The 26956-nt window shown below is 48.8% G+C and overlaps 1 protein-coding gene across 2 annotated transcripts in view; it reads right to left on the bottom strand.

Annotated features, from left to right (window-relative positions):
- The window catches only part of FHL1 (four and a half LIM domains 1), a 29146-nt gene extending 15559 nt beyond the window's left edge, over positions 1 to 13587 (bottom strand). Inside the window, exon 1 of one of the 2 annotated variants that reach the window (XM_036401930.2) lies at positions 13530 to 13587. The gene's annotated coding sequence lies outside the window, so the exon portion shown is untranslated. The remainder of the gene's footprint in view (positions 1 to 13529) is intronic. The other variant, XM_036401932.2, reaches the window with a different exon arrangement.
- Positions 13588 to 26956: the final 13369 nt, after the last annotated feature.

Genomic DNA, 26956 nt, shown 5'->3' with positions numbered 1-26956 from the left:
GTCTGTGCATAAATCAGGAGCTGCTTTGTAGTCCCAAGGCTTTGTTCAGCTCCTGCTGGCTATGGCAGTAGGGTGGGATACAGGCATCAAACAGCCCCATGGCAGCCCCAGGCTCCAGAGAAGACTGGGGAGAGGAGAGACTGCAGCAGGTGCTGGGCAGAGCTGGCTTTGGATCAGCTTCAAAATAAAGTAAATTTCCTCCTATCCCTGCTCCTCTTTCTTGCATTACAGATAAGATGCCAAGGCTGCATCTCCCAGCACCAAGGATGTTGAGTGCCTGCTGTAGTCCCAACAGTTAGATTTAGACCTTCAGTGCAAACTCAAAAAGGAAGAGCCTCAAAAGGCTGAAGATTTTTTAAAATCTCTTAGAAAGATAGATATCTTAGTCTTTGAATGCCCTTGCTTAAACGTGAGCCATGTTTCTCTTCCCAGCTCTGTCTGCCAAGTCCCTCTGCTGTGAGTGTGCAGGCAGTGGGCTGGAGGCTCAGCAGGCTGCCCACAGCCCCCTTCATGGACTGCAAGGTGAAGACCACAGGTGTGAACATGTCCATGAAGGTCACACAACCCTGAGGGGAGACAAAGACTTCCTCTACTCCCCTTGGGAGACAGGGCCACATGTACTGCCAAGACTGGTCTGATTCAGAAGCCTCAGAAGAGCAGCAGGCTCATAATTGGGCTAAAAATCTTCAAATACTGCACTTACCTCTTCCTCCCCAGCAGCCCTACAACTGTGTCACACACAGACCAACCCAGCAGCACTGGGGTGACTCTCAGTCCCTTCTGCCAGGTGCTGTGTCCTGGGAGGAGCCATGGGACCAAGCAGCTGCACCACAACTCAGTTATTCCCCAGCCTATTACCCCAAAGCTTCACACCTGGGCCAGTGCAGCTCCTTAGGGCCATCTTAGCCAACTCTAGGTCTTTCTTTTTTCAAGTTCAGTTGCACTCATGGGCAGGGGGAATGACCAGGAGCCAAAGGTGAGGCAGATATTTGCCAGTCACAGCTTTCCCCCTGTGGCTTATCCCTGGCTTCAGAGCTGAGAAAAATAACTCAAGTCCCTGTCAAATAAATACTACAGTGACCCAGCCAGGCAGCACAGCAATCTTTCCCAGGACAGATGAGGTGTGAGGAACAGGCACAGCAATATAATCCTGCCATACCCACACAATAAATGCTCATGTCAGGGCTTCACCAAGCAGTGAGTGAGCCATAACTGAAATAATATTTCACAGTGTCCAGCAGGCACTCTGCACTTCCAGTAGCTCCCAGTTCCTTCTCATGGGCACAGCAGCTGGCTGGGCAGTGCTCTGCCTCAGTGAGGGTAAACAGCTCACTGTGGAGCTCATGGAAGGAAGTTCAGCTACTGGTTTGCTTCACTGTTTGAAAGCTGGGTCATTCCTTGGAAATCTACCCAGACATCAGCCACAACACACACAGTCTCCAGCTTCCCCTACACCCTCCTATGCTCATCCAACCTGGCAGCAAGGAAGACTCACAAGGTGGGTGCTGCAGGCTCTGCCCAAGCTCTTCCTCCAAAGCCTGGAAATGCTTTCTGTGTGATGTTTTCTAGCAAAATACCACATCCCCAGGAAGCTGCTGGGCAGATGGCTCTGCAGACCTCCAACCTCTGCCCACACAGGACAGGGGCCAAGCCAAATCCCCACACCAGCAGTGCTCTGTGGCACCAAGGAGCATTGGTATTTCCCCTTACAGACCTTGATTTTCAGGGGAGAAGAAGAAAGGGCTGTTTGTGGGTGGACTGTGATTCTGGAAAAACATTCTCCAGAAATTCAGCACGTGAGAGACACTGAGGATAGAAAACATCAGCTCAGGTGGTCAGAGAAGGGCAAAGCAAAAGCCCTCAGGAAAGGGCTGCCTGGCCAAGGGTGAAGACAGGCCACCTCTTTGATGAGGACGTGCCCTTCCAAGCATTGGCATGCCAGTTGGGAAGACTCCCTGGCATCCAGCACACCATCAAAGCACTGCCCAAACTTGGCACAGGCCACAGGGCCATGCCCTCAGCACTGATTTAGAGCTGCAGAGCCAGCACTGGCACATGCTTTAGCAGGAGAAGCAGCCCAACACCCTGGGCAGGACAGTCCCCTCGAGCAAGATCAACACTTGGCTGTCTGCACCCTCAGTTGTTAGCCAGAGCTGGTGGCTGAAAGGACCAGATCACACTTGTTATGTGGCCATTTTAAAAATAACCTTTCCCAAAGCCCCACAGTGCATAACCCTGTGTCTGTCTCAGCTCCAGGAGCTGAAGGGATCAGCTTGCAGGGCTGATGGGTATTTTTGGGCACTCTGACTAATTGTCAGGACATATGCTGAGCATTCTTTACAAGGAAAAAACAAAGCTGCAAAGTCTCCTCCAGCAAGGCCTAAGGGGTTGGATTAGTCACAAGAGTTATTTTCATAAACCTCTACTTTAGGAAGTTTGATTTAACTTCCAGCTTCAGATGAGTGCAGTTTAAAATGGAAGAAGAAGTCAACTTCCTGGCACCCCAACACCCACCACAAAAGCCAGGCCAGGCTGGGCCACATTGCACAAGAAGGGCAGGAGAAGTGGAAACTCTTCACTTTGGAGTGGCTTCAGATTCACAACTGCTTCTTTGGCACCATATTGAATATTTTGCCAGTTGTGTATTGTGCCAGTGTCCCCCTTCCTCCCTTCACTCTCAGGAGCTCCCAGCTCAGAGGCTGCAGAGATTTGATGTCAAAGGCCACATCCCCTGAGAGGAGCAGACATCAGCCAGTTCTTGCAAGTTTATTCACCATTAAAAAGACTTTGTTCTAAAAGCAGCCTGTTTGGAGTGGGTTTCCTTTTCACAGTTCCTTGCTGCTTCTGTCACCAACCTGAGCACCTCAGCAGACTTCACCCAGTGCCACTTTCAGGCAGCACTCATCTGTTCACTTTCTCTACACTTACTAAGACAGCAAATAAAGCACCTGTGTGCAACATCTCCACAACACCCTGGCACACACAGGCCGGAGCAGCCCATGTTTCCCCAGCACTTTGCTCTCCCTTTCAGCCCAGAAGACCTTTGGGATGTTTGAAGCCCCACTGCTGTCTCAGCCCCTGAACTTGTGCTTACCCCTTTTCCTGGTAAATATCAAACCTTGCTCTTCTCATTCAGCAGACACACTGCAGCAGCAGCACACACATCTCAAGATGACAAGAGCTCTCTGAAGTCTCCACCAGTGCTCTCTGTACATTTTCCCCTGAGCTGCAGAGCAATTTCCACTGAGGATAAGTGTTGTCAATTCAATTTCTAATAACGGCATTAAAATGTATGAGCCATTTATCTGGAGTCAGGGATAATATTTTCAAAGTGCCTGTGTGATACAGGAATGTAAATCTCATTTTTCATAAAGTGATAAGGAGCCTGGGTCTCTCTGGAAATATGTCAGATCAGAGCTGGGCAAGGACTGCACAGGAAAGCTTTACCTGTGGGGCTGGTTAGAAAACACAGGCTCAAATGTTTAAAAAAAAAAAAAAGGAACAAATAGCTTTAAATCTTTCATCAGGGTTAGGTTTCAATTTCAGCCAAAACCAGAGTCCTAGCCCAGAATGGTTTCAGAGCCCTGCCCTGGTTTTGGTATCCCAGCTGAGTGTCATTATCTTCAGGATAGAGAGGGATCTGCTGTTTTGGAGAGGGAAGCAGGGGAATTCTCCTCCCCAACATACTCCCACTCCAGTTTTTTGGTAACCTAGCAAAATTTGAGTTCCTTTAGTGTCTTGGAAACATTAAGATCAGTACTCGGTAGGAGACAGCTCGGGCCAAAGGAGGGTGGGGGGTGAGGTTACTGAAACTGCTAAGTTTAATACCTTCATTTCCCCCCTGCACCAGGCCAGGACATTCAGAGCCAAGGGAAGGGCTCCTCTCCTCTGCCAAGTGTCTCACAGCAGCTCTCATGCTACTGCATTTCTACCAGTGCTGACTCTTGGAGCAATGGGCAAAGCCTGTGAGTGGGTACATTCACTAAACACAAACTTCAGAAAAAGAAAAGTGAGATACTTAAAAGAATGTTTGATTTTAAACATTGAAATAAACCAACTGGAGCTGGTAAAAGTGCTTGTGTGTTTGATTAAGCCATCCCCTGCTCTGGGATGGATTCAGGCCCAAAAATTATTTTGTTTTCTTTCTCAAGTAGCAGAGAGACAATAAATTCAGGGACAATGAGCAACACAGTCTGCAAAGAGAAACTGCCCTTCTCAACACAATCACTGCAAGCTCTGCAACTACTGCCCACATCCAGCCATTAGAGATGGGCTCCATGTGAGAAAAGCAGTGCTAATTGCACACAAATGCCAGAGAAAACTGTCAAAAAGCTAAACCAGATGTGAAACAGTGGTTTGCCTTCTCTGAAAACCAGCTTGTGCAACTGCATTTCATGAGAGCCCACAAACACCACTTCCCTCTGGGAATGCTGCAGGACAATGGGGAAAGGGTGAGGTTTCCAAATCATGGAGGGTTTTCCTGCAACAGCAAGGACTCTGCTGTCCCTTTGGTAAAGTTTTACCCCTTGAGACACTCCCAGCTGTGCTAGAAGGAAGCCTGGTAGGAGCCTTGCCTGCTTTGTGCTGGGGCTGAGCAAGGTTAGGCTTGGTCCTGGATCTGCAAAGAACAGCAGCGGGTTGAGTCACCCAGAGACAGCCAAAAGGCAAACACACCTTGGTACCAAGAAGGTGAAGAACTGGGGGAGGACACAGGGTAGACCTGCAGGGATGCCTGTCCTGCTCCCAAATCTTAACATCCAGTGCTGCACGCCACAGAAAAGAGGTGACACAAAAGAACGTCAGACAAGCAGTGTCTCATCTCCAAAGAGATGCTGAAAGCAGAAGATAAAATGCTGCACATGGCATTTGCAGGTTTTGAAGTTTTTCAGCATCCTGCCCAGCTCAGGTCTGGGCAGTTTGGGGTCCTGGTGGCTGGGGCACAGGGCTGTGCCATGCAGCAGGGGGACGTGGACTCAAGGCCAGCCCCTGGGACAGCCCAGGCACACCAGAGCACTGCCCACCCTGCAGCTGTAAAAGGTGAATTCATGTCTGTCTCACCCAGATCTCACTCAGCTCTAAGTCCCCACATGAAAATCACCTTCTTTCAAATGCCAGACTGCTCCAAGCACCAGGCTCTCCTGAAGCTTCTGCCTGAAGCTGATGGCTGAATGCACTGGTGGCACTGAGAGCTGCCTCTCATGCTGAGGGGCTTGGTCATGTCACCAAAGCATTTCCCACGTGGCTTCAGAAAGGAGCTGGAAAAAATCCACCCACAGCCCTGGAAGGGACTTGCAAGAACACATAATTTACAGATCTCTCATGACTGTAAAATTATAATAAAAGACTTCCAAAATACAAAACACCCCTGCTGAAACCATTCTCTTTTTATAGATGCAACCTCCATCCCTTGTTTCAGAAAGCTATGATGTTAATCCAAAAAAAGGATCATGTTTTTTCATCATGTGAGTAGGTTCACAGATCACTTTTCAGGGGCTCAGCTTTTGTTTGCATTTGTGCTGTTGATAATTGTTCCCTGTTTTCACTCACTGGTAATTATGTCTTAAAAGATTTGCTGAAATCCAGTGGGCCTCTGGTAAGGAGCTGATGCATTGCTTCATCAAGACAGGTGATATTCTCAGGTATTTCTACACAACTTCATGTATTTGATAATTCAGCAGTGGGGAGCAAAACCCAAGCAGAGACCACTGCCACAGCTTTGTCAGCCTCCCCCTGCAGCACCATGTGCAGAGGGACAGGCAGTGCTTCCTCCTACAGACAGAGCTTTTCAGTTCAGAGTTGTACTTCTTCAGAAAATTCGAGTCTGTTGAATGGAGTGCATCTGGAAACAGCTCTGTCCTAGCAGAGAAAGGTGCAGGGTGATACAGGAGCCCTTCCAGGGCTGCCAAGGGACTGAGAGCAGCACAGCCTCCTTATCCTGCCTCTCTCAGGCACTGCTGGCACTCCTCCAGAGCCCCCTCCATCATCCCAGAAATGCCATCTCTGCTCCCACAGTGCCCTGGCAGCAGGGGACTCCAAAACTCCAGTCCTGACCTGCTTAAATTGGGGACATTTCAGGGCAAAATAATGCCAGAGCCCAAATGTTCCATCTCCTGCCCCAGGTGCATTGCAGAAGAGGATGAGGTTTTTCCAAGCCCTTGCTCCAGCCCCTGGAGCAGCAGCAGGGAGAGGCCTGGCCTGTCAGTGCTCCTGCCTAAGCAGCTGCTGAGAACCAGCCCTCACCTACAGGTCAAGCATCTCAGTTTCCCCACAATCCTTTCCCAGGGAGAAGTTTGCAGGACAGGGGAGATGGCAGAGAAGCCACCTTTGCAGCACCTGAACCCACCCCCGAGGCTCTCCAGCCCACAGTCCCCGAGGAATGTCCCTGCCACACTTCCAGGAATTGTGAAAGCCCTGTCTCAGCAGCCAGCCTCACGCAGCATCCCCTGCAGGATCTCATTGACAAGGCAAAAGCTTTTTGGCAGAGCAGCTCCCAGAGCATCCAAATGTCCCTGGAGCCGCCGGCATTCCTGGCGCTGCCCCCCCTTCCCTTCCCTTCCCCCGGCTGCTCCAGGGATGAGCTCATCGCTATTTCAGGTTGAATTTGCACTTGGCAATCTCCCTGGTAACCAAAACAACTTACTCCCGGTTTATGGGAGATTTATTGGTTGTTTGGTTCGGTGTCTAGAGGAGCGCACGGAGGTTTCCCGCACCGGAGCAGGGGCTGGGGGAGGGCAGGGAGGGCAGGGGATGCTCCCAGCCGTGCCCCTGAGATGGTGCTGGGAGCCCTGCAGGGCAGGGAAAGCTGCCTTCAGCTCACCCCAGCCACATGGAACCGAGGAAAGGAGCCGTGGGGCACAGATTTCACCCACACACACCGCAGGTGAGCCCTTAGGGCAGCCCCTGCCAGCCCAAAGCAGTGTTACAGCCTCTGCTGCACATCAGAGTCACCACAGGGATGCTGTTTGCAATCCTCTCCAGCCAAAAATCAGCAAATCTTTCCCTAAACAGGAATGGTGAGTCCCCCACCCACTGCAAGAAACCCATCCTAACCACAGGGACAGATCCACAGTGGAAGTTTCCACCTTTGGTTGTAAATCATAAGAGAGAAGGGAATATTATGGCAAGGGGTGGATGACATGTTCTGGCATCCACTAAAGCAAATCCAGACAGAATTTAACAGATTTGCATCCCCAGTGGGTGCCCTTGTGCTGCTGTGAGGTGAACTTGGGCTGCTCTCCCATCCTGATCCCATCCTGGCCCTTTCCAGAGGCAGCACTGAAATCAATTTATACATGAAGAGCATTCACCTGGCAGGCTGTGCCCTGGGGAGCATGGCTGCCTCTCAATGGGCAGAGCAAGGGCAGGCAGGAAACTGTATTTGCTTGTGTTGAGTGAAATACACAGCTCTTTTTTTAATGTGAGATGAAACGAGAGGGAGAGGAAGGGAAATCCTTGCACCCTGGGCTGTCCATCAGTGCTTCTCACAGTACTGTCAGAAGCAAGAGCACATCAGGACAATGCTTAGACATCACCAGGGAATTTGTAAGTGGAAGCAAAGCCACTCAGTCTCCTGATTACAATCTCAAACTACTCAATCCAGATGAGGACCACACACCTGTGTTCTGGAGGTGCTGTCTGTGTTTGCATTCCCTGAAACCACAGGCTGCCCTGTGGTTAATGCTGTACTAAAGAGCAGCACACAGTGCCAGGCCCCTGGAATGCTCCTGGGTCCTGACACTGCCTCTGTGGGCTCGTGAACTGAGCAGGCATCAGTCAGAAACTCAAACTCATCTAGTGGATGAGGTAAATCAAGCTAGAAAAATCTCTGTAGCACACAGCAAGAGCACTGTGAGTGCACACAGCTGTCCCCAGGCAGCAGTTTCCTGGGATGCTGCAGCCCTGGGGATGACACACCTCCCAGGAATTTTAAAGAGCTCTCTGCTATCTCAGTGCAACAAGATGAGGGGAAAACCAAGAGGCACAGAATGAAGTGCAAAAGGCTCATGAGTCCAAAAACGAGAGGATAAGACAGGAGCTGGAAAGGAAGGCAGGCAGTGCCTCAGAAGAAACCATTGCTCCAGTGTTTATTATAGAAAAGAACAGATAAGAAAGGCTGATGGTAACAACTGCCAGGGGCAGCCAGTCCCAAGGTAAACAAGCAGCAAATGCCTTGGGAGCAGCCTGCCAAGTCCAGATGGTTCCCACATCTTGGGGCATTTCTTTAGAAGAAAGGACATCATTTTCTGCCACCCCAGCATCCTCCAGCAGTGGGGGGCTGTATTTAGGGTAGTGTCATAGTCAAGGGAATCTTTGGTCACAGACCACTGGAAGCACATGAGAACTGAATATTCCCATATGAAGGCTCTGAGGAAGAGCTGGGAGCCAACTCCCTGCAGGAAAGTCAACTAACAACCACTGTGGGCTGGACCAGTCATGGCTTTAGTGTGATTAATCATTTCTATTTTTCTTAGCACAAGAAGGAAGGCATGTCCAGCACTCTGGTTCATATGAGAGAGATTTGGAGGATTGAGTGGATTTTTTGCTCTGTCCAAGCAAAACAGCAAGGGCAATTCTCACTCTGCCAGAAGCTCTGAACTCCTCTGCAGCTGAGAGCTGGTGTAGCACAAGATCCCTCACACTGGGACAGCTGCTGCAGTGCTAAAGGGACCTTGAAGCAAAATAGGTGAATTATAGATCCCTGTACCAACTGTGCCTCCCTGCAGGAGTCCCTTGCCACATGCAGCACACACAGTCCCTTGTGAACAGGAGTCTTTTAAACCCATCATTTCAGCAGACAGACACCACTGGAGCCAGCCAGTATTTGATTTGAAGCTCCCTCATATGTCAAAGCATCATAAAGCATCATAAATCTGTGAGGCAGATTTCAGTCTCCTCTTTTCCACTCTGCTCATGTCCCCTTTCCAGGGGTGGAAAAGGATTAGAAACAAGAAAGCCAAAAAGCTGCCCTGCAGTGATTCTTCCCAGCAGGATTAGTTTTGCCCTGTTAGATGTCTGGGTGACAAGTGGCATTCTGTACCTGACCCCAACAAGTCACAAATGCAGCAGTGTCCCACCACCTTCAATCCCTCACAGCACAGCCAGCCCTGCAGGAGGGATGCATCCCAAACAACCCCAGCCACTGGGGTCACCTCAAGGGACACAAAAGAGATGAGGCACATCTGTGGAATGTAGAGTGGGTTTTCTGAAAACATCAGTCCAAAGTCAAGAGAGTTTGAATTTCTTATTTACAAAAATAATGCAACTCTGTGACAGCATCCAAACCAAAATTGTAACTCTGCCTGAAAGTTTCCAGCCAGGCACACAGCAAAACAGCTGCCCTTCTACCCCGGATTGCAGCTCCAGAGCTGCCAGGAACCCTGCCCTGGCTCTCCAGCTTCTTCCAGGGAACTCTAGTTCAGCCTTTTTTTGAAAGAGTGCTTCCAACCTTGTCTGTACCATTCCAGCATGGCTATAATGCAATCCTTGCCCTACTTTGTTATTCTCCAAAGTCTTAAATGTAATTTTAGCCCTGTCTTGCCATAGAACACAGACCCTATTTCCCATCTATTCTGGTGGATATGAAAGAGCTGGAGAAGCAGAAGAGGGAGCATGCATCCATCCATCCATCCATCCATCCATCCATCCATCCATCCATCCATCCATCCCTGTGTCCCTGAGAGGAGGACTTTGCTCTGGCAGCATCCTTGGCACCACCCATGCCTGGATCACCCTGGAAGCAGCCAGGGCCAGCTCCTGCCCCAGTGACAGCTGCAGGGAGGGCAAGCACTGCCCCTTCAAGGGCTTCTCTGTGGCTTTCAGCAGCAGCTCAGAGCAGAGCAAAGCCCTTGCAGGAAGTGCTGAGAGCAGCCAAATGAGCCATTTCTGGTAGGAGAGTTTTACCTACAGGCCTGGGGAGGTTTCACAGAGAGAAATGCTCATCACACACCAGCCTCAGCCTCTTGGCTCCAATTCATTCCTGCAGAAGCCAGCTGGGATGATATTCCCATATATTCTCTGGGCTGCTCAGCTACAGAAATTCCCAGTTAAAGCACACTGGGGAGAGGAACAAGCTGGGCTCTGTCCTGTCTCTGAACCCCAGGGAAGCCTCAGTCCTTTGGTCCTACACCCATCCGAGGGGCTGCAAACAGGGTTTTAGTGGACCCAAGGACAAAAGGACTGAAGCCAGAATATATGACACAGTCCTTCCAAAACCACACTGCAGAAGTGGAAGCATGCATTTATCTAAATAACATTTAATTCTTTAGAGTCACAGAGTCTCAAGAGCCATCTGCTTAAAACTCCTCTCCAAACAGAGTATCTAAGTGAAATATGAGGTTTCTTTCTTCCTCCCACATTCCCTCTGCCAAAATCAGACACAAAATGACTGATCTCAGACATTTCTGCTTTGTTGCTTTCCTTGTCTGTATTTCTTTAAGACAGAAATGAAATAAAAAGCAATCCAAATGAATCAAGCTGTAGTATTTTGACTTACAATGTATTTTTTAAATGAAATCACAGGTCAGTTCTGGGAAGGTTTATTACATAGACATGATTTCCATTATCTTTTCAAGCAAAAGTGAGTCCACCCTGCTCAAGGTAAAGAATTTAATCTGAAATCTCAGCTTTGCCACCTTTGCTCTCCCACCAGCAGGGCACAAGGTGACAGTGCCTGGGGACCACGAGGGTGACAGGCAGGCATGGAGTGCTTGGCTCAGCTCCCCACACATCTGCATCTCCATGTGACCCCTGAGAGCTGGCACCAGAGCCTGCCCATGGCTCTCCAGGGAGCTGCTCTGATTTAGGAGCAATCAAACCAAAACCAGTCAAAAGCCTGAGCAAACTTTGCACATTGCTGGTGGTGAAGCTTTTATTGCTTCATTTAATGCCCCTGGGACTTCAGCACTAAGCAGCACCACAAAAAGGGAAATGCAAAACACAAACTTGTGTTATCCTTGTCCCATCAGCAAAGATCAGAAAAAATTTCTACCTAAACCCCCCAGTGCTTCCACTGCCTGGTGAATAAACTTAAAAGAACATAATTCACCCAGGCTGCTGCTGAGGGGACAGTATCATCCTGGCTCACCTCTGCCTCTCTGCTCCCTTTGTGAGAGCTCACCTGCAGAGCTGTGTGCAGCCTTGGGGCCCAGCACAGGAAGGACATGGAGCAAGTCCAGAGGGGACAAGGATGATGTGCTCTGAGGGATGGAGCATCTCTCCTTTGGAGACAGACTGAGAGAGCTGGGATGGCTCAGCCTGGAGAGGGGAAGGCTCTGGGAAGGCTTTTTTGCCATATTGTATTTCAATTCTTCAATGGGAAGATGAGAAAAACCTTTTTATCACGGCCTGCTGCAACAGGACAAGGGCAAAGGTTTAAACTGAAACAGGTTAGATTTAGACTAGATATACAGAAGGAAACTTTTACACTGGAAAAACCAGCAAAGCACTGGCACAGATTGCCCAGAGAGGTGGTAGATGCCCCATCCCTGGAAGTGTTCAAGGCTAGGCTGGACAGGGCTCTGAGCAACCTGGCCTAGTTGAAGATGTCCCCGTGGCCTTTAAAGGTCCCTTCCAACCAAACTATTCTGTGATACAAAAGGAAGTAAATTCCTTCTTGGGGGCAAGGAGGTCAGTTCCTTAAAGCTTTTGTTGCATCCTAGTGCAGTGGGTGTGGACTGCAAGCCACATTCATGTGATAAGGATTTAGATTACAGTTGAAGGCCGTCCTACAGCATCACTCCCCAATCCTCAGACATGAACCTGACTGGGCTCCCCAGCTGCTTCCTACCACATATCTGGATTTTCCATTCACAGTACAGCTCGATGGAAAGGCTGCTTCCGAAGTAAAGGCCAGCCAAGACAGGCAGGAGAGTGTTTATTTTCAACTGTTTGAGTACCCTAAACATTGCCTCCTTTTGAACAGCTGCCATTGTTTACATCCAAGCAGAGAATTGTACCAGCATACAGGGACACAAGCCATCTCTCACAGCAGGGACTAACTTCTGCTAGAATCAGCTCAAAGGCCCAATCTTCAAAACCTTCCCCAGCCAAAATTCCTCAGTGCATGTCAGAAACCAGCTGTAAAATCCCAGCCCTGAACTCCTTCCTCAGAGCCACAGTCCAAAATCACAGCCCAACTGCCTTTCTGCTGCACTGAGATCTGGAGGGGTTTGGGGTTTTTTGCACTTGTGGTGCCAGCTCTGAAACACCTACCCACATTTTTCTTTTAGGTATTAGTCAAGAAGGAATTTTTATATACTGAGCTCCTTAAGGAAAAATTAGGAACTGGTTTGTATTCAAGAATGCTGTGTTTGGGAAAAAGAAGAAAAGGGTTTTGTCACTAAAGTATGTGGGTGCTTTTATCATTACAAAAGAAAGTTGAAGTTTCAAAGCCATATTTGGTTGCTTGATCAGCTATTTGCTTTGTACATCATGGCTTAAGAATTTAATCAGTTTCCTTTCGAAAGTTTTTTGTTGTTGTTTTTAAAAAACACTCTTCCTCTCAAAACAGGGTAAAAGGCTGTTTGGTAGCCTTAGGTGGATTGTTTTTACAGTTTTCCCCATTCCACATGCTAGATTTCAATGGTTTAAAAAATAGTCACATCCCACTCTCAACCACAGACAGGCTCCTGCTAACACAACACAAACTGGACCAGAGTCCCATACATTAACTTATCTTTTGACCAATTACTAAAGAAAAGATTAATGACAGAAACACCCACCTTGCAAACACATGGGCAAATAGAACTTCACTCATGCAAGTGACTTCCCAAATCTATCTCTATACAGGGGTGCAGCATTTGTACAAAGCTAAAGGAGTTTGCATTCACATGGGTGCAGCTGCAGGAACACTGCAACTGCCTGATACTCCACAACACACAAAGAGGAAAGTGTGATAATTATTAGGTAAAAGCTTGCATTCCCATACTCCCCAATTCTGTTACTGCCATCCTGCTCCCAGGATTGTTCCTCACATCACCTGAGAGCCCACAAAACAGTCTCTGCTTCAGTTATTTCTTCCCCAGCTCCCATTAAAATCCTCAAAGAGGCACATCTGATCACCTGCCCAGGAAAGCACGGAGCTGACAGCTCTTACACAAATCAGCACCACTGCAAATGCTCCCTAAGCACCAGTTCAACTTGGAAGTAAAGAGAAAAGTTGTATTTATACCCCAGTGTTCAAAGCAACCACCTTCCAGGAGGCAATATGCATATCAGAAAAAGAGGATGCAAGAGAAATCAGACACAAGAACGTAGATAAATCCCATTTCCAAAACAACCCATAAAACAAGCAGTTTCTGAGGTGAGCTCAGCAAACTACAGAGGAATTGCCTGCTGAAGTGTTTTAGAAGTACATTTCACACCCACAGGCTTCCCACTCCCCACAAACCCTTCTCCGGCAGAGAAAAGACCAACACCAGCCCTGAAATCCAAAGATCTGCGAGGCGTGGGATGCCGGAGCGCGGCTGCCCTGCTCGAGGAGACGATGCTGAGCGGCACGGAGGGAGGGAGGGAGGGATGGATGTGCTTACAGGCTGCCGGGAAGCGGGGCTGCTGCGGGGATGGACCGAGCGCAGGGACGGACAGAGCGCAGGGACGGACAGAGCGCAGGGACGGACAGAGCGCTGCGGTCGGACACGGAGTGCGCTGGGCTGGCCAGCGGGAGAAACGCGGCTCCCGGCTTATAGCAGGAAAAAAAAAAAAAAAAAAAAAATTTAGTCCAACCCAGAGCACTGATCCTGCCCCGGGGAGCTCCTCCCAGGGTCACCGCACCACCCCTGGGGGGAAAAGCCCGAGCAGCGCCGGCACTTTGCCAGCAGAGCTGTCCCGAGCTCCCCACGGCAGCACAGCGCTGCCATGGGAACCACGGGATGCTGCCCCAAAAAGTGCCGGCAGATGCACTCCCCGACAAGGAAAATGAGGCACAAAATCTTTGCAGGAGGATGCCTCGCCTGTCCTGTCCAAACCCTCTCTCAATGCTAAAGGCTTTCCTGGAAGCTCAGTTAGACAGCACCTTCAGGTTCACAGACAGAGTTTGCAGAACACAAGATGAACAGTAGGGATGTATTTCAAGTGAGAAGTCTGAAGAGAAGGAAGAGACCTAGCTGAAGAGAGCACAGAAAAATTGCTAAAAGAGGAGCATTTTCTTCAAAACACATATTAAAAAAAGTACTGTCAGGTAGCAATTCATTCCTATTTTAAATAAATCCACCTGCCTGTGCTGCTGCACCACACCAGAAAAATCTCACAGCATTCACACTTGTTTGCTTTTCTCCCTTTCTCCATCCCTTATTCTTTTTATATTCTTCTGAGTTTCTCCCACTTTACTTCCATTCTTCTGCTATTGGACACATGGCCCAGCAAGAAACTAAGTTTGTTTTTCAAGGAGAGGTGCTTGTGCTGGAGCTCTTGCTCTACAAACAGGCTTTTGTGGTGCTTTGGAGAGCCACAACAGAGCTCCTGTCTAATGGCAGGAGAGGCTGGTAGGTGTGCTGGACACAGCACCAGTATCCCTGGAAAGCAGATCATTGTACTTGGGCCAAGGAATTTCTCTTTGTTAGTAAAACAAGAGCATTGTGCAAGAGCAAACACACTCTCTTTATAAAAACATTCATATTTTTCTGTGTCTCTGTTGATTCAACAGGTAAGCCCTACAGATTCCTCCAACACTGCATCATCCACATCAACAACACCCCTAGCAGGGACAGGAACGCTGGGCTGCCCTGAGGTTCAAGGCTCAGACTGCCACCACTTGCCAAGAACAACTTCAGGCATGCATAAAACACAGATGTGAAACACCAACATCATTTATCACTGTGGACTGGAGTTTACTCTTGATTTTCAAAGGAATCCAAATACCCATTTCCAGCTCATTTTTCCAACAGCTCTCCCAGCAAGCATGAAACTTACCATTATGAGATATTTTCTCTAGTGGTTGTAACCAACCATCAGAGTTACAAGAACATTAGCAGAGCTCCCCTGCCCCTCAGGTGTGAGATTTGTAACGTGTTTGCAGCTGCAGGGCTCCAGGATTCATGAGAAATTGCAGAGGTGAGCCCCATCAAGCATGGGATGTTCAGACAGAGCATTCCAAGTTAGATAAATCAAGGCAAGAGCTCCAGGAGAAACCAGAGGTGCAGAGTGTGAGGATGCAAAGACAAGCCAGGTGTTGCATAACTGTAGGAGAACATCACCAGGGAAAATTACCCTGCAGGCAGCTCCTGGGGGGTTTCTTCTTTCAAAAGAAGGAGTTCTCCTGCCTCTGGCATGAACAGAAATTGGAGGAGAGAGGAGTGGGAAGGGCACTGCTCCAGGGGTGTCTGTACCAATGGATCCCCTTCTCCAGGACCAGGCATTGCCCCTGTCCCCACAGGAGTATTTGGGGACTAATCCTGCACCTCTGCAGCTGCATCTTGGAAGATCCAACCAGAGGATGCATCCTGGAGAAGCACAAGTGCTCTGATAAGTGCCTGACAACAGGCACTGCAGCCCACCAGCAGTGTAACAAGCATCCCCTATCTGCAAGGAATGTCATCAGGAGCCTCTTATTTAATACTTATTTAAAGTATTAGATACTTTATAATAATTATTTGAAGTATTAGATGCTTTCCACATACAACACAAACTAGAGATTTCATGTCCAAATCCTAAATACCATCAAAAGCAACTCCTAGGCAGCATGTCTGCCAGTTTAATAGAGTAGCAGCTAAATAATAAATTCATCTATTTAATGTGGCTCTCACTGGTTACAGCAGAGCAGGCTGTTATTTGAGTCATTCATTGCTCTCATTGGATTGCAGCTCAAGGCCTCATCCTGCAACTGCTGCATCCCTTAGATCCCTGTTGGATTCACTATCCAGTCCCATGTGCACGATGCCACATCCAGAAAAAAAAAGCAGAATAAAGGTCTGCAAAGGCACCTGGCACAGAGCAAGTGCTTTACCCCATCTTCAGTATGGTACTCCTGCCAGAAAGTGAGTGTGTGCAGGACCAGACCTTAAATCAGGCCTTAAAATGACCAGTACACCTGACAGAGAAGAATTTAAGCCCTCCAAAGCCTGCACTCATCACAGCAGCAGCTTCATTCTGTTTGGAAAAGAGCACTGGATGATTTAGAGAGCAAGGACAGCGCACAACCAGAGTCAAGGAGCAGGCACTGGGGCACTGCCACATTACAGATGCAGTAGAGCACTATAAAAATCTCTGCCAAAGCATCACATTAAACAAGAATAAAGTGCAAGAATGACACAACTTATTGCAAAGGACTGAGTCAACTCTGAGTCAATCCCCTGCTACCACCAGTGCTTGCTAAGGAAGATAATCAATTACCCTGCAAATTGATTTTTGGCAAACACAGGAAATAAATCTAAAAAGAAGGACTCCAATGATCCAATACATCCTTGACTAGTTATCCAAACAAAATGACTTATAAGCAGAAGCACTTAAAACTGAGTTGGTTGAATTACTCACTCAAACCTATCTGCTAGGAAACTTAATTTGGAGATGGCAGAGTTTACAGAGGATGTGGGGAGGCTGCTCCACAGCCAAGTGCTCTGCAAGAAACCCTGAGAGCAGGACACCCCCAAAGCCAAGGGCTCACCCCAGAGCAGGGATCATCTGCACCAGTGGAGAAAAAGAAGTGTTTTGATTCATCCTTTGGGTGTCTGTCAGATTCCATTAAATCCCTTTGCAGCCACAGAGGGGGGAACCCTCCCACACCTGGGGGCTGGTTTTGGGAGGGGAGGGAGGCCAGGGCACCTTGGGGTGAACCCCTGCAGGATGCCCTTCACATTCCCCATGGGTGGGTTTGGCTGTCCTGCCTCCCACGCGCCAGGCTGGGGCTGGGTGTGACACATCCCATCCATGGTGTCCCCTAGGCAGGGCTGGCAGTGGTGACAATCACCCCGTGTGAGATGGAGCTGCCCCACTCACCTGCCCAAGGTGGGACCCCATGGCCACACAGAGCCACAGCAGCTCTTCACTCCAGCAGAGACAATTTCCACACACAAACCCTCAGAGCCCTCCTCTCCCAGGGAACCACTCAGGCCTTCCCTCAGCTCCAGGTGAAAATAATCACCAATCTCCCTCATTAAAGTCATTACCAGTCATTATCCCCTCTCCATTCTTTGTGCAAAACAGCTGGGAAAGGTTCTTTTCCCCTCCCAACAGTCCAAAGCAGCTGGGAAGGGCTCTTTCCCCCTTCCAAGTTGCAGTCTGAGGGATGCAGCTATTTTGGCTTAAGGTACCATCACAAAGCCTCTTGACTCCCTGTCCACACTGCCTCCCCAGGGTCACTGCCCTGTTAATTCCCTAAGGGACAGGCTCCATCCTCATTTCAGCACACAGCCACCTGCTTTCACCAGCCCTGAGAGCAGGAAGCCTTCCCAGCAGGGGCAGCCCCCCAGGCTGGCTGCTCCTGTGACATCCACGTCCCTGGCTGGGTAGAAGTCATCCATCCTGTTTTGGATGGGTTCATTTTCTACTGGAATATAAAGCATCCATGGCTCACACGGGGCCTCCCAGCTGAAAGGAGAACTATCATGTTGGAAAGCTGATCCCCTGAGGTCCCAGTGGTGGCTCCCTCCTCTGCGTGTCCTCTGACTTTTCCAAAGTCTGTGTTCAGCCCCAGGTGCACACCTTGCCTTGCAGTGAGTCATTTCAAGAGAGGAAAAGAAATAGGAAAAGAGATCCATCAGCCTCCACACCCTCAGCCATCCCACCATTCTGCTGCCCTGGGGGATAACTGGTGGCCAGATGGAGCCTCAGCCCTGCAGGCAGCTGGAACTCACCTGACACCAGCAAATTACCTCACAGCAGCAGCACAAAGTCTCCAGGCAGGCAAAGTAATGGAAAAGCTGAAACACTTCAGAGTCATTCCTCTCTGGGAGTAAGTAAGGAAGGGCTTATGGAAGGTGTGGTTAAAACATCAGTGATGCAAAGCTTTTTCCACAGAGTTTGAAGACATAACACACTGCTTTGCAAACTGAGGCACAGGAGAGCATCACAGCCTGCTGGCCACACACCATGGGCTCTGATCCCCAGGGGGAGCAGCCAGGCTGCCAAAACACAGATATCTCTGTGCTCCTGCTGCAATGCTCCCTATCAGTGTGGGTTGGAAATCATACACATGCAAGGGAGTGTGGGTGAAATTCATGAAGGGCATCAGTGGACTCTTCTTCGTGACTGGTTGGGCAAACCAGAAAAGGACCAAGTTGTCCTGGCCTCAAGTTGCACCACGAGAGGTTTAGGTTGGATATTAGGAAATATTTCTCCGCTCAAAGTGTGGTCAAACATTGGAACAGGCTGCCCAGGAAAGTGGTGGAACCACTGGCCCTGGGAGAGCTCAAAAATCATGTAGAGACCTGGTTTAGAGCTGGGATTGGCAGTGCTGGGTTAATGGTGGGACTTGAGATAAGCTTTTACCAGCCTTTATGATTCCGTGATTCTTTTAATTTAGTGGGTAAAACAGCAAGCTTTACCTTGCTGTAAGGTCACAAAAAAGTCACAAAAAAAGGATTATGATTGTATTAGGTGACATGCACAAGACTACTCAGCTTTCCCCAATTTAGTGTCAAAGTATTTCTGTAGCATAGCCCCAAGATACCATCAGCAAACCTGGATCAAGAGATCAAAGGAGATTTCCAAAAGCTGGACAATCACTTGCTGGGAGCCTGCTGGTGAATAAGCCCATGAGTAATGACAGTGGCTGTGTTGTCACATCACTGCTACTCAGATTTTCCTGAGTGACACCAGAATCTGCACATGGAGAAGGGATCTAGCTAAAGATTGTTCCCACCTTTAAAAAGCAGCTGCAGGGATGGCTCAGCTATCAGATTAAGAGGAGCAGCCGTGTCAGCCCTCTTGGCGTCCTTTGGCAGAGTCCAAAATGCTTCTCCCAGAACAAGCTGCTCCTTCTGTGCATGGAAAATTACAAAGGTGACTCCCATTTATAAAAGATGATGCACCAGAGCCCTGCGGGAATGGACCCATCTGTTGACTGTAGCAAGGCTACATTTGGAAAAGGCAAGAGAAACTAAGGTTTCCAACTGTCTTTCCAGCAACAATTCAAGTTTTCAAGGAATGTTGGCAGCAGCCATAGCTATTTATCTGCAGCCTGCAAGGGGCTATTCAAACACACCAGGTTTTCTGCCAAGGGTAGGGCTTGAGGTTTTCTGCTCTGTGGTTGTTTGAACTTCAGCATTTCCATCCACATTCATGTGCTGGGTCCTGGTGTTTTTCCTGCTGGATCAGAAGCAGGGATGTGGGAGCAGCGGGCAGCTTGTGCCCACGGGCATGGCCCCACATCCCTGGGACAGGGCAGCCCTGGGAGTGCCCAGCTCTGCCCCTGCAGCCCCACACACCAACCTCATCTCTGTGCAAACCTGGGCAGAGCCCACAAACTGGACTGTGGGGAGCAGCCTGGCCAAAAAACCAGCTCTGCTCCTGCATAGCTGCTGCTGTCTCCAGAACTTTTCAGCCACCCTCTGCTGAAGTCAAGTAAATTTCCATTGACTTCAACAACTGCTGGGGCAGTTTGTTTAAGTGTTTCCAGACTTTGGCCCTTCCAGCAAACACCTTGGCCAGACATTAAACAATAACAGGAATCCATCAACTATTTGAGTATTTGCATATGTCAAACAGATAAAATTTCAGAGGAGGTTTGGTTCTCGGTCCTTATCAGTTATCAATGCCTGGGTGGATACCTACTGAGAGAGATTTAACAAAGGTTCCTAATAGCAACGAGGAATTACATTTATATTTAATATAAAATATAATATAAATATAATATAAAATATAATATAATATAATATAAAATATTATATTATATTATATTATATTATATTATATTATATTATATTATATTATATTATATTATATTATATTATATTATATTATATTATATTATATTATATTATATTATATTATATTATATATAATATAAGGTTTTCCTTCAAACAAAGCAAAGGGATTTGTGATGATATGTATTATAGACACATGTGTATCTTTATTTTACTGTACATAATTACCCTAACATTGGTCTTTTTCCTTGGTGTGAGACTCACCAGGAGTTTCATGTTCCAGATTTAAAAAGATGACTTCCAGGCATCAGACCAAAATTAAGCTTCTTTATTAATTTTAGCTTTAGATTTTAGTCTAAGAAAAAATTCATTCAAGGTACCCACAGACTAACATAAGTAAATACGGATTTTAATAGCAGAGGAAATTTTCAAAGCATGACAAATTTCATTTTGCCTGAGTCTGCAGCTAAAATCAAATAAATTAAAAAGCTGAAAACCGTGAAGAAACACATACAATCGGATTAGATCATTCCATGAAGATGAGAGACAACAGGCACAGGACGAGCTGGGGCTCACAGGGTTTGCTGCAGCTCAGGGCACCAAAATTAAATTCTCCATGATGGTACAAAGTGTTTCCTTGGCTTGGGCAGGGTGACAATTTCAGCCCCTCAGGCAACACCTGCCTGGCTCCATGGGAATGCTTGGGCACACTCCAGAAAGGAGCAGAGGTGCTCAGTGCTGCAGCCCCTGATTGTTCACCTGCCAGCCTGACCACCATGAGGGATGTGCTCAGTGCCCCTCAGGGTCCTGGGTGCACACAAAGTCACATCTGCATTTTTTGCTCCCCTCCTGGGGAGGCAAAGACATGTGAAGGTTCTGCAACAGCAGACAGGTGGTAAGAGGACAAGCTTTCAGACTCAAAAGTACCCCATGGAGAAGATTCTGGCTCCAGAGCAGAGCTGGAGAGGTGGAACCACAGCAATGGACTCAGCCAAAGCTGCTGTGCTGCCACAGCACCCTGCAGTCCATGGGATGGGGGCAGAGTCACCCCCAGCCCCTCCAGCAGCGTGTCCTTCTCTCTCTGGGTGCAAAGCCTGGAGCTGGGGAGTCTTACAAATGCTCTGCTGGCTCCTACCAAGTGATTTTCTGTGACTCACAATTAATGCCAGTGAAAATCAAATTTAGTGTCGTAGTTAATGGCATCTGAATCTGTGCAGAGGGTAAATTGGGTGTGCTCCAAGGTACCAAGCTCAACGCCCCTGTGGTGCCCAGGGTTACACCAGGAGCAAAGTGGAGAAAGCAGCCACTTGTCCAAGGCTCTGGATGAGCTCTGTCCCAGGGCTGGGACCAAAACCAGCCCAGCTCAACACACCCAAGTGCCTCTGCAGAAACCAAAGTCATTTTTCTTTAACATAAAGGCACTGGGAATTGTGCTCAGACCTGCACTGATGGTGATGTGGAAAAGCCAGGTCACACCTTTCCACTTTTTCTGCTTTCCCCTTGTGTCCAACAGCACTGGCCAGATGAGCATTTTGAATTTCTGTATCAAATCAATTTTCCCTTTGCTGAAAAACAGATTATATTAAAATTATGAGACTATTGATGGAAAACATAGTCACAAACGAGGTTGGGGTTCTTATTCTCTATGCCAAACAAATCAAGGGAGTGGTATCCCATTAAACTATATACTTCATGTTAGCTTCATACTTAGGCAAAAAGTAAATTTGTGCAAGATTTCCAGAGGCTTTGTTTCACAAACAAAAAAAGAAATAGTCATGGGAAAATTACAAACAATTTGGCACAAAGGAAATTATGAATGCAATTTCCTGAGCTCAGTGTGCTGAAGGAGCTGCAGTAAATAGCTGTCAGGCAGCTTTCTCCAACAAAAGATTTTAGATTTGATACCCAGCTGTGAAGTAGATTTGTCCATGCTGGACTTTTGTTCTCCTTCCAGTCAGATGGGATTTTCAACTGGCTTAGCTTAGCTGGCACAAAGAGAGCATGGGTGTGTTGCCTTTGGTTTAACCAAATTTTCTGGGAATCGTCTCTTAAGTAAAAATGACAGAACTCACTTCTTTGCTGAGTTCTGCTGAAGAAAATTGATTTAACGATGATTTGAAGTCAAACTGAGAGACCCAAGAGAAAGATCTCAGACATATGCATGGCTACAGAGAAGCTGTCTTCCTGCCACTTCCAAACTGAAATAAATCTCTTCAGTAAAAGCAGATTGGGATTTTTTTTTCCCCCTCAGCAGCTCAAGTGAGAGTTGGGAACAGAAGAAGAAACTGAACCAACACCAGGGAAAAATATTTGACATTAGGCATTCTGGATCTGAGGAAGAACAGGAAAATTGTGCACAGACTACTTAGATTTTGATGAAACAGCCCTGCAGGAGAGCAGCTCCCTGCCAGGAGGGGTGACAGAGGCAAAAAGGGCTCTGGGTGCTGCACATTCCCTTTGCACCTCCCCGAAGCAAACCTGAGCTGGTCAGTGAAAAGTGCTCCCATTTGGGGGCTGGTCAGGCCCTTTTGGGGGCTGGTTTGGGAGGGGCTGGACCCTCCCCAAAGCTGCAGGTGCAGGTGGGTGCAGTGGGTGCTGCAGCAGAGGCAGGAGCAGCTCTGGCTGCAGGAAGGGTCACTCAGAACCCCTGGCTCCCTGCAGGGAGGATCCTGCCCTGCCAGTGTCCTTGGCAACCCAGAGCCACAAACACCCAGGGGCAGGAGCCAGGAGGGACAGAGGGCTTGGCCAAATATGAAACCTGGTAACTGGCTATAAATATTTACACTCTGGCCTCAGCTTTACTCGTTCTGCTGCATCAGAGGCTGGGCGGCCACGGAGCGCAGGTATTAACTGTGCTGCTCCAGGACTTCAGCAACACCATCAGCTCCACTCTGTGTCCTGAGCCAGATCCACTCCTGGGGAGAGCACTGGATGCTCCTTTTCCCAGCCTGAGGAGCCAGTGCATCCCTCTCTGCTGGGGGTGTATCCACAGCAGAAGTTCTGCCCCTGCTCCCGTGCCAGCCCAGCCAGCTCTGCACCCAGAACTGCTCCAGCACCAGCCTGGCCCCCGCTGGACTCTTCTCCCTGGAGCCATGGAATTCAGTCTTGCCAGCAGTGCTGAGGCCAAATGCCAGCTATGGAATCTCAAACTGAATATCTGTAAAGCCAGGATGATCCATTTTTTCCAGGGAGTTTTTTCTCTCAACGCTTGTCACGAGCACCATCAGTCTATTATCAGCTCTGTCATCAGAGCACAGAGTGCAGCTGAAGCAACAAGTCCCTGATGGAGCTGAGTTTAGGAATGTCACAGTGCCACAGGCCTGGCTTCTCTCTAGCAGGACAATAGCTCTGAACCCTCTTAGGCATCTCACCAGAAGTGAGGTATAATACAGCAAATATCTCAGCAGCAGAGCTCCAGCCCCTGCAGAGCAGAAAGCAATCACAAGGGAAATTTGTTTGCCTTTTGTAAAAATTTGGACGTTTTTGTGTGAGCAGCAGACACAGGTCTGGGGTCCCAGCCTGTGCAGTTTCAGAACTGTCACCTGAGCTGGCCCGTCAGAGGAATCCTTGATTTTGCACTTTGAGAAATGGACACCAATGCAAATAGTGACCTCAGACCACTCAGACATAATTTAACTAAACAGCTTTAGGATGGTCAGGGCTATTTCAAAGCTAAAAAATTAATGGCAGAGTACATGGAGCAGGGAAGAAATTTGCATTAAACCTGGCCCATCTGTCACTGAGATACACAGTCATTTCCAATTCTCTCTTATTGCAGATGTCAAAAGCTTCAGAACCTGTGAGAATTCACATAACATATCCAAAGCACCAGTGATTAATATTAACTACCTGAAAAAAGGGGAAAACAACCAGTGCTGCATCTCTTGTTCTCTTTTCTCTTGTACCTGTGGGAATTCTAAGAGTGAGCTGTATCACAGAAGAGCAGATTCAGCCATTCATCATCAAAGGGTGCAGAGGAGACACTTCAAGGCACTGCAGGGACTGAGGATGCTGTGAGGATGTGGAGACCTGCTGTCCTTAGCTGGTTTTAAGGTCATTCCCCTGGAGCTACTCCCCAGAAAAGGTACATTTTGGTTCAGACCAGTACTGAGAGCAGGAAGGGCATGAGAAAAATCTTTGCTGCTGTCTCAGCTTAGGCACATTTACATTGCCAAGTGTTTCCATGCTCAGCCAGTTGGTGTTTTCCTATTCTCAAAGCATCCTTTGCCCTGCAGTGCCTGCCCTGCCCAGCACCCATGGGTAGGCTGGCATAACTGCCCTGCCTGCTGCAGGTGGAAGGGCTGGCATGCTGTACAGAACTGACAGCTTTAATTTATGCACATTTTTAATCTTTTTCCTCATTCTTGGGAGCTTATGCACACAGGAAAGGGAGCAATGTTCACACATGTCCTTAAAAGTAGCCATGACCACATCATTGTGGAACATGCAGGCTTAGAGATTGCAGCCATATATGGGCTCCTTGGGGCTGGAGCATCCCTGGCACCCCTGGGGGGAGCACAGCTGGTGGAATTTCCTACTAAAGGACAATTAATAAAGACCCAATCCTTTTGTGTATACACATGTCTAAATATTGGACAACAGATCCAAGGCTTTGCTACCCCAGGATCCTGAACCTTTCAGGACTCCTGCACTCATTAACAGATTTCTAGCCTCTGACCCAGGTTCCAAGAGCAGTGACTGTGAGGGCTGGAGATAGGAAAAGCACCAAGAGGGGCTGTTTAAGGACTGCAAGTCCCAAAGGAACGTGCTCCAGAGCCCCTGGTCCCCAAACCTTGATCTGAGAGCAGACCTCCAGCAGCACTGAGTGGTGACAGGCTGGAATTCTGCTTTCCCTGGCTGAGCTCTCCAGTCACAGCCTCATCCCCACACCTCACCTCTCCAGCACCCTGGGGCTTTGCTTTTCTTCTTCTCTGAGGTCCAGGAGCTTTCAGGGACGTCAGAGCCACTGTGCTGCTGTGGCACTCCCTGCTTGGCCATGGCAGGGACAGGGCACCAGGAGCCAGGGTGTCCCCAGGGCTGCCCCTGCCAGCAGGGTACAAATCAGCCCCTGGGGCTAAGGAGGCTGCAGGCCACCAGGTGTGCTGGAAATGCCCTTGGGATGAATGAGACCCACATTGCTCCCAGCTGGGTGGGGAGGTGGGGAGCAGGGGGCACACACAGGGTTGGTGCTGGGCACAGAGAGCACACAAACACTCCCACTCCCTGGGTTCCCTCACTGGCCAGGCAGATTTTGTCAGGGCTGTCAGCAAGGACACCATTTCTCCATTTCCATATTACTTGCCTCATCTTTCAATTATTCTCCAATTACAGACACGTGTGGCCAAAAGAGGTTTTTGGGTTTTTTTTAATTTACTGCTGTGAGATTATATTTGGGCTCACTGGCATCTGAGAGGCCACCTCAGATGGCATCTCCACCTCACCAAGAAGTTCCCTCCACAAAACTCCCCACATCTGGTGAGAAACACTTTTGTGGAGTTGTGGCAAGAGAAAGTCCTCCTGCAACAGTGCAAGCAGCCATGATGACCAGAGATTGGCAGCAGATGTCAGCAAAGCCCAGTGCTGGGGATGGCCTGGAGCCCAGGTGGTGTGAGACACGGGGAGCTCCAGCAAGGGCTGCAGCTCATCTCTGACCAAAACTGCAGTCAGCTTGTGGCCTCTGGCCTTAAACTCCTCATTCTGAAAGCTTAGTAGGGAAAAAAATGGCCAAGAAGCATTTGGGCTTAAAGAGGAAAACAAGGCACAGGGGAGATGTCTGTGAGCACCTCCGTACTGCAGGGGTTTGCGAAGGTGGTGGCTCCTGCCAGGGGCTCAGGGTGTCAGAGCAGTGGTGCTGCAGCAGGGTCTCCTCTCCTTTGTGCTGACAAGGACTCAGCTGGATGGTGCCTGAGGGGTGGTGAGCCCACAGGGCATGGGAGGGTCCCTGGAGCTGGCTGGGCTGGGCTCTGCTGGCCCCGATCTGCAGGGACACAGCGGGGATGGACAATTGCTGTCCTTTCCAATATTGCCATCTAGAGGGCCCGGCAAGGACCAGAGCTCCTTGCAGACCATGATGAGATAAGGAAGAATCAAAACCTTGCTTTTAAAAAAATTTACTTCATATAAATGCAGCCCTAGCATGATGTGGAGATGCAGAGCCAAGGGTGCAGAACTGTTTGTGGCTTTACACACAGCAATTCAGGATTGCTCTGAACAGAGCTCTGTGATTTTTCTGAGGCTGTAGATACCCAGTGCTGGCCCATTTCCCAGCTCTTTACTGATCCCCACATGAAGATGGACAGATGGTACTGACTGAAAGCTGCCCCTCATCAGCTCAAACTGATGCTCCCCCTAATAAAACAGGGACTCATCAGCAAATGACAGCTCTGTGACAGCCCTGCACCTGCCTGCAGGGGACATCCCCCATCCCAGACCATGCAGGAACTGCCTTGTCCCTGCTTGCTGTGCCCCTGAGCAGCACCTATCCAAAACATGGCTGATAGGAGATGCCAGCTCCTGGCACAGTGAGCCCATCCAGGGGGTGCCCAGCTGCAGCTGCCTGTGCTGGGGGGGCTGGACACAGTCCAGAGGATCCCAGCTACATTTTGGGTGCTGGGGATGCTGCTCAGCAATGGTGAGGGGCCTGAATTGCACCTTGTTTCAAGGAAACATTTGAAGGGGTCTGCTGCACTTCTTGGGAGGGTTTGGGAAGGTGAAGGGCTGCCAAAAGGCATTTGTTCAATTGCTAAATTCTATCCTTGTTTGCTTCAGTTACATGCCTGAGCTCAACCCCAGCTGGGCTGGACAGCACGGATCCAGGGGGATTAGTGGTGTTTATTCCAGCTGCCAGGATGTTGAGGTGGGAGTGCACAGCAGAATTAGCATCACTTCATAGTAAGAAAATAATATAACACCTTTGTCTCCTGTGCCAGTGCTGTGACATCCAGGAGCACAGGCCACGCCAGGCATTCCTCTCTCACTCACAGCTTGTGTGAGCTGCAGGCTCAGTTTTGGGACAGCCCAGCAGGACAGCTCAGGATCCACCACCCCACACAAAGGCCACAGTCCCTTTGGAAAGCAGCACAAAGTGTGGTAAATAATTATCAGTGTATCTGCCTGGTAAATAGGTGTACTGGCAGAGCTGTGGCAATGTGGTTTTGCAC

This window comes from Molothrus ater, chromosome 14 (genome assembly GCF_012460135.2).
Source record: "Molothrus ater isolate BHLD 08-10-18 breed brown headed cowbird chromosome 14, BPBGC_Mater_1.1, whole genome shotgun sequence".
In the NCBI taxonomy this organism is placed as follows: domain Eukaryota; kingdom Metazoa; phylum Chordata; class Aves; order Passeriformes; family Icteridae; genus Molothrus; species Molothrus ater.
This window is presented reverse-complemented; position numbering and strand designations above follow the sequence as displayed.